Source organism: Haemorhous mexicanus, chromosome Z (assembly GCF_027477595.1).
Source record: "Haemorhous mexicanus isolate bHaeMex1 chromosome Z, bHaeMex1.pri, whole genome shotgun sequence".
NCBI classification, from domain to species: domain Eukaryota; kingdom Metazoa; phylum Chordata; class Aves; order Passeriformes; family Fringillidae; genus Haemorhous; species Haemorhous mexicanus.
In genome coordinates this window covers 2,539,955-2,550,497 of record NC_082381.1, presented here as the reverse complement: position 1 = coordinate 2,550,497, position 10,543 = coordinate 2,539,955, and positions in this window count along the sequence as shown.

The window sequence follows — 10,543 nt, the reverse complement described above, 5'->3', positions numbered from 1 at the left end:
GCATTTTGAAACTTTAGGCTGTTGGCCATTCAAAAGAGTAAAAATTGAAGATTCTTCATAAAACTGCCACTGCTCAGGACTAGTGATGACTGCTTTATTGACAGAGCTCTGGCGCCAGTTAGAGATAAGATATAACACTTCAGATAAAGTGGAAGAAACTGATTTGAGACAGCTACAAACTAGAAAATATAGTTTAGTTGGTCAGAGCATGGTGTTAATAATGCCACAGTTGTGGGTTTGATGCCATTCACTGAGGAGTTGGATGTGGTGATCCTTGTGGGTCCCTTCCCACTGAGATTACTCTGTGATTCTGTAATATAGTGTTCTTGAGATTCATGGTAAAAGTACTGCCTTGCTTTCATATGTACAGTGAATTTGTTGATAGAGGATAGCTTAAGACTGGACAAAGAAAATGGCTTTCCTATCTTCTATTTTTCTGATTCCGCAAAATGATACCATGTGCTGTCAAGACATTAAAATAAGCTCTGGGTGCTCACCTTCAATTTCCAGCTTTACATTCAGTAATAGCAAAATGTGGGGCATTACTCAGGCTCAGACTGCTGCCTGGCACTAGTGGGTGTACTGTGACCTGACACAGTCAGAAAATTATCAGTTCTGATTCTGACCTGTAGTATATGGTAGAGATAATTCATACCATATATGTGTATAAAATATTGTAAGATCCAACTCATGTCTTTGACCACCCTGGCAGGGAGCAGAGTCTTATTTCTATTCAATTAGTTCCCGGAACACGTTAAGATAATATCAAGTCTGTTAACATATGCATGAAACCTTCCCAGGCCATGATTGCTGACTTCCCTGGAATGTCTGAGCCACTCACAAGGACTTGCACCTGGGGAGATTGCATCTACCAACTCAAGCACCAGGGCCACTCTGCTACATGTGAATGCAGGCTCTGCCAAAGAGTTCAGACAACCATCCCAACAACTGGACTGGCTTTTGTATATTTCTGCATCTGTATGGCCCCAGTTCTACATGTGAAGGGACACAAAGGAACATTCAGTCATTTCTGCCTCAGGCAGAAGAAACTGTATATAAGCTAGCTGCATGAAGCAGTCGGGGTGAACCACTGAGGAGACGCTGGCACTCTGTTGGTCAGATCCAGGTTCACCCAGCACCGACACCCGGGGTTGGCACTGCCTTGGCTGTGGTGGTTTTTATTTGAAATTCTATTTTTGTTAACGATCTAATAAATCTTTGTTAAATTTTATTATAAATTTGGCTGCCAATTTGATCATTAATAAGATGAGCCTCCCCCCAAGGCCACCATGCAATTTAGAAGGTAATATTGAGTAGTAAAATCTTCCTACCTTCCTTTTTGTCACTTAAGGGCAACTTTTTTCATGAAGAAAGAGGATGGAGGCAGCTGAAGATTTCAGTTAAATCAAATGCTGAATCACCTCAGGGCAAATGCTGAACCATACAGTGCTTCAGATTTCTATGGCATTGCCACCTTTGTAGTTTGCTACAAAAGGACCTTTCCTCACCTTTCTTTGGAGGAAAGAGGTTCAGGTAGGAAGGGAATCTAGAGTCTGGTTCTTGACACTGGGCTTCAGCACACTGAGAAACTGGCATGGTCTAAATGGCATATTTTTTTCAGGACATGCAATTTCATTTTGAACCACCAGTATTGTTATGAGTAAAAAAGAACTACTAATTTTTTATTTTAAAAGGGTTGCAGAGTTGCAAGTTAAGTTGGGAGCTAATTGCTGGCCGAGGAGGATTCTTTGTTACCTGCATGTTGTAATCACCTGCTAAGTATCAGTCGTTAACCCTCTACTGTTGAGAATTCTCCTTTTTTGTATCAGTACCACCCTGCCTGGAGCTAAGTTGTTAGCCCTTCTCAGACAGTGCAAGGAGGGGACATCAGAGTGCATACAAATAACCACAGACCCAGAATGCAACAGGAGAGGACCCCCCACCACACTTACTGGAAAAAATCCCAAAACCAACAAGCCAATATGAAATTAAGAGATCAAAGTAGTGTCTAGACATCAGGGGCGGGGTCTGGAGCCAGCAGAGACACTGAGAACCCTTTTTTGCCCCTCACCATAACCTCAAAGATGTTGGCTAGACAGAGGACCTCAAATCAGGAAGTTGGGAACAAAGGCTATGCCCCAACTGCTCTTGTATGGATGGGATCTCCCAGCTCTGCCTGCTTGTGGACTGAGCTGCATTTTCCTCCTCCTCCAAGTCACTTCTGGGAGCAATGATGATGAAACTGTGGACCCGTTGGGCCTCCCAACCTTGAGCTGATCACTTTTAATAAGGGCACTAAAACAAGAAAGATCTCCTCCCCTGTTATTTCAAGTATAGATTGTAAGAGAAAATCCATTTTTCAGGAAGCTACCTGTGTACTTGAAACCAACATATGCAATTACCCATCGGTGAAGTGGGCATTTTAAGAATGCAGAAGACTTGTCCAGTTACACAAATCTTTCAGTTTTCATTTAATCTTTCATCTTTCAGTAGAAAAGCTTAAACAACAAGATAAAACCTTAAATTTGACTTGTTGGGGTTTTCTAAATATGCTGTTCTTAACATTTCATAAACAGACTGCATGAGATATAGAAACATTCAGGAAAGCTCACTGTTCACCAGTAATGGCTCAGTCATGCCTCCACTAGCAGAAGTCTGTTACTTCACTTTTGTATAATTCTGATTTCTTTTTAATAGCTGCTCACCAGCAGCCATTTGGTTGTATACTGAGGTGCTCAGAAAAATTTTGAGGATGCTAAAAAATGCTGCCCTTGCAAATCTGCTCCTTTGCATTTGGCAGGAACGATGTGGCAAAAGTGAAAATAAAAGGAAAGAGACTTTAAAGTATACCAAGGACAGGCCAAGGTGATAATGCCATGAAATTTAGAAAAAGCTGCACTTTAAAAAAGGTTTTCTAACTTGGGAAGGGTCAGGCTTGTGCATTGGCAAAGAATTTGTGGAAGTCTGTATGGACCTTTTATAAAATGGCTTGAAGGTAGTGCTGAATACAAGTGAGGGAATAGGAGTGGCCTGGTAGCAGAAGGATTGGATGAGTTAATAGATCCTTTCTGTCTTTAGTGCCTGTCTTTCATACTCTATCAGTCAGCACATGGTATATGGAGAGAAAATGTGGTGCAGCCAAATTGGTTTTACAGATGAGATTGTTTTCAACAGTTATTTCACACCTGCCAAGAACCACTTGAGTAAAGTCCTTAACCCATCAAACATGGGCACATTTCAGCCTTCAGGGCCTCACTGACACTAAGGGAAAAAAGAAATCCACCTTTTTGTGAACTCACAAAAGGTGTTTTCCTTCCCGAGGGATGGTGCTGCCCTTTGCAGGCAAAATGGCTGTGCCAGCCCTGTAGTGTTGACTTCTTGCATTTAAAAATCAAAAGACCTCTAAGTAATGGCACAACTGTAATATACTTTGGCTTCCTTGAATGTTTGTTCTAGCTTTAAACTCCTTGTATTTATGCTTTTATTATTTTTCTTCCTCAGGAAAAAAAGCTAATCTCTTTTAGAAAATCAGGGATCCCTGTAATAAGTTCATACACCAGGAACTAAATATTCATCATTATATCAGACATGACAGTGAGTTGCAGAGTTCACTTAGCAGAATGAACAAACATTTTACTTATGGGTAAAACAAGACCCCTGTAGACTTCTACATGATTTGGGAATGCAGAATAGAATTGTAATTTTGAACATGGACTGTTTCAGTCCATATTATTTTAACCTGTGCTGATGTCAAGGAATACCATTATTCAGGATCCCCAGAGCCCACCAGGGGACTGGGAAGAAAGAATTAAGTCACAGTATGGGATGAGGGTCTGCAGGAGTGTGCAGAGTTAGTTGGCACTGGTACATCTTCACCTTCACTTCAAAGCAGAGAGGCCATTGTCACCCCACACTCATCTATATGACATCTCATGGAGATGTATGACATCTCAGGAGTCTAACCACAGCTGCCTGGTGACTGAAGTACTCGTGAGGGTCAGCTGGGCATGCAGTCCCATTGGAGGGGACACTGTGTGACATGGCTTGGGTCCTGTCTGCCTGGGTGGCTAAGTTGCAGGTCAGCCCACTATAAACAGCTTTCTTGTTGGCCTGCTGCCACAAGATGCCACCAGACAGGTAGTGTTGTACCTTTTGAGGTGAAAGACAGTAGAGATAAGTGTGCTACAATAATTTGTTTTCTCCTGTGCAATGTCAGTCACTCATGTCCAGAAATTCTGGTCTGTTAAAACTCAAAAAATGTGCATGTTTGAGCAGTGTTTTCCTTCTCAGCAGATCCAAGGTTCCTCCATTGCAAAATAACCTGGCAATGACAGGCTGTTTAAATGGATAAATAGAAGGCAAGAAAGTAAGCAAAGCAATTAGTGTCACTAAGGAGGTGATGGCTCATGCTCCACCCTTCCATCAAGGTGCCAGCTTTTCAGGTTTTGAAATAAACTCTACTCCCAGTCTTCTGTAAGCCCCAATGTTCATATGTTATCTGTTCTACTAGTGTTGAAGCAACTAATATGCCAAAATATTCCAGCTGTCTGGGCTGAACTGATCTGGATGTCAGGAATTTAAAATTATGATCTTGTCATTAAATTGATTTGGATAAAGGTGCAAATAATTGCATGAGGAAACTTTGCATGAGGACACTTTATGTGAGAAAAAGCACAAAGATTCTCATTTAATTACTAGCTAAGATCCATGTTATGACCTTTTCTACAAGAAAGAGAGTTTTTTCCTCCCCCCTATATCCTTCTTCTGTAGAAGGCTGTCCTGCTTTTTGCAGTCCTGGATGTGCATTATCCATAAGTGGAGTGGGAAGCTAAGTCTTTAAACACAGCGCTGCTTGACAAATATAGAAGGCAAACTGAGTCTGATAATTCATTAATAGTTTATTTCTCACTCAGCAAATATTTTTAACACAAACTGTGGGAGCACTGGAGAATACAGATCAACCTAGAAAATGAGTTGTCCCTTTAAGGTTGGTGGGATGATTTGCATGGATAAAGTCTACTCATGATACTACAGGCTGTACTCTATGACATGGGTTTTGCAGCTGTGCAGTCTGAAGTCCTGCTCTGAACAGGTACTGGTTAGAGCGAAGGAAAAGACACTATCTCCCGTGCTACTACAGCTCTATCCTTCTGGTTAGAAAATTGAACAGAGGGTTTTTGGATATTTTTAAATTTTTTTTTTTCCTGAACTTGACTAGGCCTTATGCTTTTGAAAAAGCAAAACATTAGTCCAGAAAGCATTTTTTTTTCAGCATTTTTTCTGCAGTGAAAATAATGGGAAGATTTGAAACATAACCTGTTCAGTAATTTCTTTCCAATTTAAAATTTGCAATACTCCTTTTGGAATACACCCACAAAAAAATTTGGGTTTTCACAGGTCATTTTCAGCCAGTGTAAGTAGTCTGTGAGGTTCTAAATATTTTGGAAGCCTGTTCAAACCCAAAGCTTTTCTATTGAAAGTTGGAGCGAGGTTGTACTACTTTAAGACAAACTTCTTAACAGTCAACAGAGCTCACTGCTTGGTAAGAACTATTTGCCACCATCTGCTAGTTGTTGCACTAACAATTTTCCTAATGAGTAGATGCAATAAGAGTGATTGAACAAGACTGCAGCCTGATCATGTGTGCAGGTGGTCTGAGAGCTGGGGACCCGAAGGCAGTGGTCACCTGTTTCCTGGGATGGAGCTTTGGAGCCAGAACGCCTCTGCTTCTCACCATGGCTTGCCCAAGCCAAGTGCAGGTCATCAACAGAAGGAAGGAAAAATCTTTGGCTGAAGTCTGACTCTGGCAACTCCCAGAATTCAGGAACTGTCTGCTCTGTGACAATGGTATCTTTGACTCTTCAGCCTCTTGGTTTGCAGGTATAAATTTAAGAGTCTCAAAACTTTTACACTGCTAATCCATCTGTAGAAGCCCAAAGTTTAAAGAATATGACTCCTTTTCACACATAGTGCTGTCAGGAAGCAGAATGTTGTCTGATGCTTGCACTCTGTGAAAATTCTTGGGGCTGCTGCCTTCATTCAGTGCAGAATTCCTCTAAACAGAATGTTCCACTTGTTTTGAAACAATATTGTAAAGTGTGGCTGATTTCCGTGCAAAAGATAATATAAAACCATCATATTAACTGGTTTCCGTGGTTTCCCAAACTGTTAGTGGAGGTTAAGTGGAAAGCATTTTTATAATTTTTAGTGTAATGATTGGTATCCAGTAGTAGCTCCTGACTGATGGTGCCAGGAAAGGAATTGTGTCTGGCCTATCATCAGCAGCATGCTGCATGTAGGGCTCAGGTTTAACTTAGTAACTGCAGAAGAGGATGACACAGGTGTAGAGTGAACAAGTGTGAAGGCAGGTGTATGACATCCCTTGACCTCTATAGGATAAGCACCACAGAGTACAAGTGGAGGAGCAATTATGGGCTCATAGACATGTTAAAGCCATTTATTCCCCAAACTTTGCATAGAAAGCACTGAGGAGAAACTGAGTGCTGTTCTAGTGTAATGCTGGGCTACAAATAGCTGAACTATAGGCATGATTTTTTAGTTTATGCTCTAGTTTCTTAGGATGGCGGAGCTACTGTAACACAAGGAAACAGGGAGTTATTAAAACTCAAGAAAATCCATTCACCAAGCAGCAGAACCACCATTAACCTGAATGACTACATTCTCTACTTAATTCATAAGGGTACTGTGTCAGGGAAGGTTTAGGTTGGATATCAGGAAAAGGATTTTCACCCAGAGGGTGGCTGGGCACTGGAACAGACTCCCCAGGGAAATGGTCCCAGAACCAAGCCTGTCTGAGTTCCAGAAGTGTTTGGGCAATGGTCTCAGGCACATGGTGTTACTCTTGGGATGTCCTATGCAGGACCAGGAGTTGGACTCCGATGATCCTGATGGGTGCCTTCCAGCACAGGATATTCTGTGATTCTATGACTTAATTGGCACACACACTTGACAGCAAGTACTTTCAGTCTGTCTGCAAGCAAAATGAGTAATCAGTATTGCAGATCTGGCACATTCATAACAGTGTAAGTTTCACCCAAGGCACACAACACACGTGCACACAGTGTTATGTTGACCTAGTTCATAATTAGTCAAAACTCGTTTGTGCCTTATCATGCTCATCCTGAAGCAGCTCATTGAATGATCCTACACTACAAATACCAACCTATTATTTCTCTAATATAATCCCTTGAAATAACAATAACTAAGTTGCAGTCTTGCCACGAATGTTAATTTGCAGTTGATGTTGTTGAAGGACCAGTTTACTGTCTGAAACATCTTTTTTTTAATAGTTTGTTTTACAGCTTTTGCTGTACTCGTACAAGTTGATATTTGGATTTATTCAAATGAGATTACATATGAACAGCAGTTCAAACAGAACTATGTCAGTTTGGCATTTCTTCTGGAAAAATTAGGTATTTTTATTTGGTGATAATGACAATTAAACTTACATACTTAATATGTGATGGTTACAGCAAGACATTAGGATCAGCTCTAACAATGGCAAAGTAATTTTCTTTCTCCTCACTTTTCAGAGAGTAATGGGCATCAGGAGCATTTCTTTCCTTCCAATAATGTACGTAACTATGACAGTAATGGAAAGGAGGAACTATCATAGTGATAGGTGTGTTTTTGTGAAAGCATGGACTTACAGTGACCGTGCTGTGAACTGCACTCACAAAGAATTCTCACTTCAGCTGGAAATTATGTACATCTTTCATCCTCCTCCTTTTAAACTTTTTGTCTTGATTTTAACTATATGAATAATCTTTTCTCTCTAACAGCGAAACTACAGCATTTTGACATAGTCTGATTTCATCAGGAAAAGATCTGTCCCAGGTTGCTGCAAACAAATTAATTCAGATTTTAATTTAGGCTAGCTTCTGAGTTCAGTTGTGAAATGGGGCAGACATCACCAAGCTGATTTTAAGTGACCTGAGATGCAGCAGGAGCGAGCCATGAGGTGGGCTTAGAACAATACAGGAGTTTTAATTTGATGTGTTCATTACAGCTTGGCTTTAGTACTGGGATTTGAGAAGCATATTGGTGCAGTGAAATAGTTAACTCTTTTTTCTCACTTCTAATATTTCCCTTCTTAAAATTTGTAATGAAATCATGTTAGAATATAGATAATATCTGCAGATGAGTAAATTTCATTGATGAAATATGTGAATATCTGCTATTCAGAAGTTGACTGGAAAAAGAATCATAAAGTAATAAGATCCTATTTTTTTAGAGATTGTTTAAAGCTCTCCTTCTAGGAGGGTGCTTTTTGTTTCGGCTTGGGGTTTTTTTCGACATTTATTCAGGGTGGTTTCACTGGTGCCCAGTGCTATTTTTTTCTGCATTTTTTGCCAAAATATTTGTTTCCAGCAACAAAATGTCAAGGTCATAGGTCATGACATGGGCAGAGGAGAAAAACAAGAGGGAGAAAAGATGCTGAGAAAAATAAATGAGAAATTCCGAAGCAGTGCATCCCACCTTCCTTTCCATTATTAGTCCTGGTCTGTACCAAACATGTGGTGTGTCAATAAGGTGGATGTGCACGCTGTTTTTCAGGATCATTCCCACCTGTCAGAGGGGAATGTATTTCCCAGGGGGTTAAAGGTTTTTTGTTTGATCATCCCTGTTTCAGCCTTCGGTGGAGAGGTGTGGGAGACCAGGTTGCCTAGTCTTAGTAACCAGGGAGTAACCTTCAGCTCTTGCATCTGCCTCCAATTCCAAGATGTTTAACCAACAGAAATGTGTACTGGGTTCACAGGGTTCAAGTAAACATGTTTCAGCTCAAGCATGTTGTGTTAGTCAGCTGTCTTGGGGGAAGTTATTTACAGCTAGTTCTGCCTACATTTTGACCTCACTAGCTTTCTGCCCCCCTTCCCCAAATTCTTGATTAATTTCCAGGGTATGACTAATGCATTTCTCTAAATGCTTTGGGCTGCACACCCCAGCTCTTTTACTTCAATGATTTGTTTCGTCATAGTCCTGTTAACTAGTGTTTCAGTCAACAAGACTTGCTTGCTCCCTGAGGAGAACACAGGAGTAACAACGCCTGAAATTATTCCTAATCAAGTTCCAACTACTACATGATGAGAAAGATGAGAGATTAATTATTATTAATATAATCTTGTCAGACCTCAAATGTTTTGGTAAAGGGTATCAAGATAAGCACCCAGGTACTTAACACAGAAGGAGAATTAAGAATGGTGCTATTAAGGTTTAAAATGGAAGGCTGTACCCTTCTGCCAGTGAGTGTAAATCAGTTGAGAGAACAGTTGCAAATATTTTCTGTTGTTTCATTTAAACTTGTCTGGGCTAGCGTTTATCCAGAGATTTACCAGTGCTACACCTTCATTAAAAGTTTTGTAGTGTAGGAAAAATAAAGTTAATTAATCAGTTCTAGCCCTGGTTTAAATACCATTGGTTTCTGTCTGGTCAGCTGGTGGCAGGCAGAGCAGGAAAGCTACCCCAAGGAGATACAGCAAAGAAGCTGCAAACACTGGAAAATGACCATCTCTGCCCTCTGTGTGTCTCCCATCTGTGTTCAACAGAAAGAGGAGGTTGGGGTTTGGCAGGGACTAATAGCTGGAAGGAGGTCTTTGTGGAAGTGTAAAGGAGCCTGGAACTCCCTTTAATCCTTGGAGAGGTTCCCGTGGGTGTGGGGTAATGGGTGTGACTATGAGTGTGATCTATGATCAGGGACTGGAGAGGTCACTGTGACTTTATGTGCTTCTATGTCTACTCTCTTGTACTTGGCTGAAGTGAGAATCTTTCTCCATCCAACATGTGCATGACTAGTTATGTTCTTTCCAAAAGAACATAATGTCACCCCAAAATTCCAAACTGGGATCCTGCTGATTTGTTCACAGAGACATGGTCATTAACAGGATTTGTGTGGAGGTCCACAATGTTATGATCAAGATATTGTGCTCACAATATGTGGAAAAGTTGATTTATTTCAACACAAGAGAAAAATGTGTGAAGTCACCTATTCATCTGAAAAACCAAGTGGGCACAGTGGACTAAGAGGATTTTTGTGCAGTTTATTTGTAATATCTCAGTATAAGGAGATGTAATATTCCATGTAGGATCCTACAGACATGGGAGAGAAAGTGACTTAGTCTGGAACCTCAGCAGGAAGATGGAATAAGACTCACACACAGTCTTGTGCAAGCAGGCTGACAATAACAATATGGGCAGTTGTCTGGGAAGGATCCTAAGCCTTTGCTGGAATTCCAGACTCATAAGCTGGTTTTGTGTAAGAACTGTTCTCACAGTTTTCTAAATCCTAACCTGTTTTTTTTGGAATCCAGGTAATTAAGATTACCTGGCACACTTTTGTTAACATCCAAAAATCAGAAAACAATTATACTGAGAATGTTTACCATTCCATTTACTGCAGCTGCTGCTTTATCATTTGTTTCAAAATATGAGCAGGTGAATTCCTTTCAATTTTTACATTGCAGTTGACAAGAATTAATCAGCCAAAATTTTCAGTTCTTGTTTTGCAGATATCATAGAGCTGATA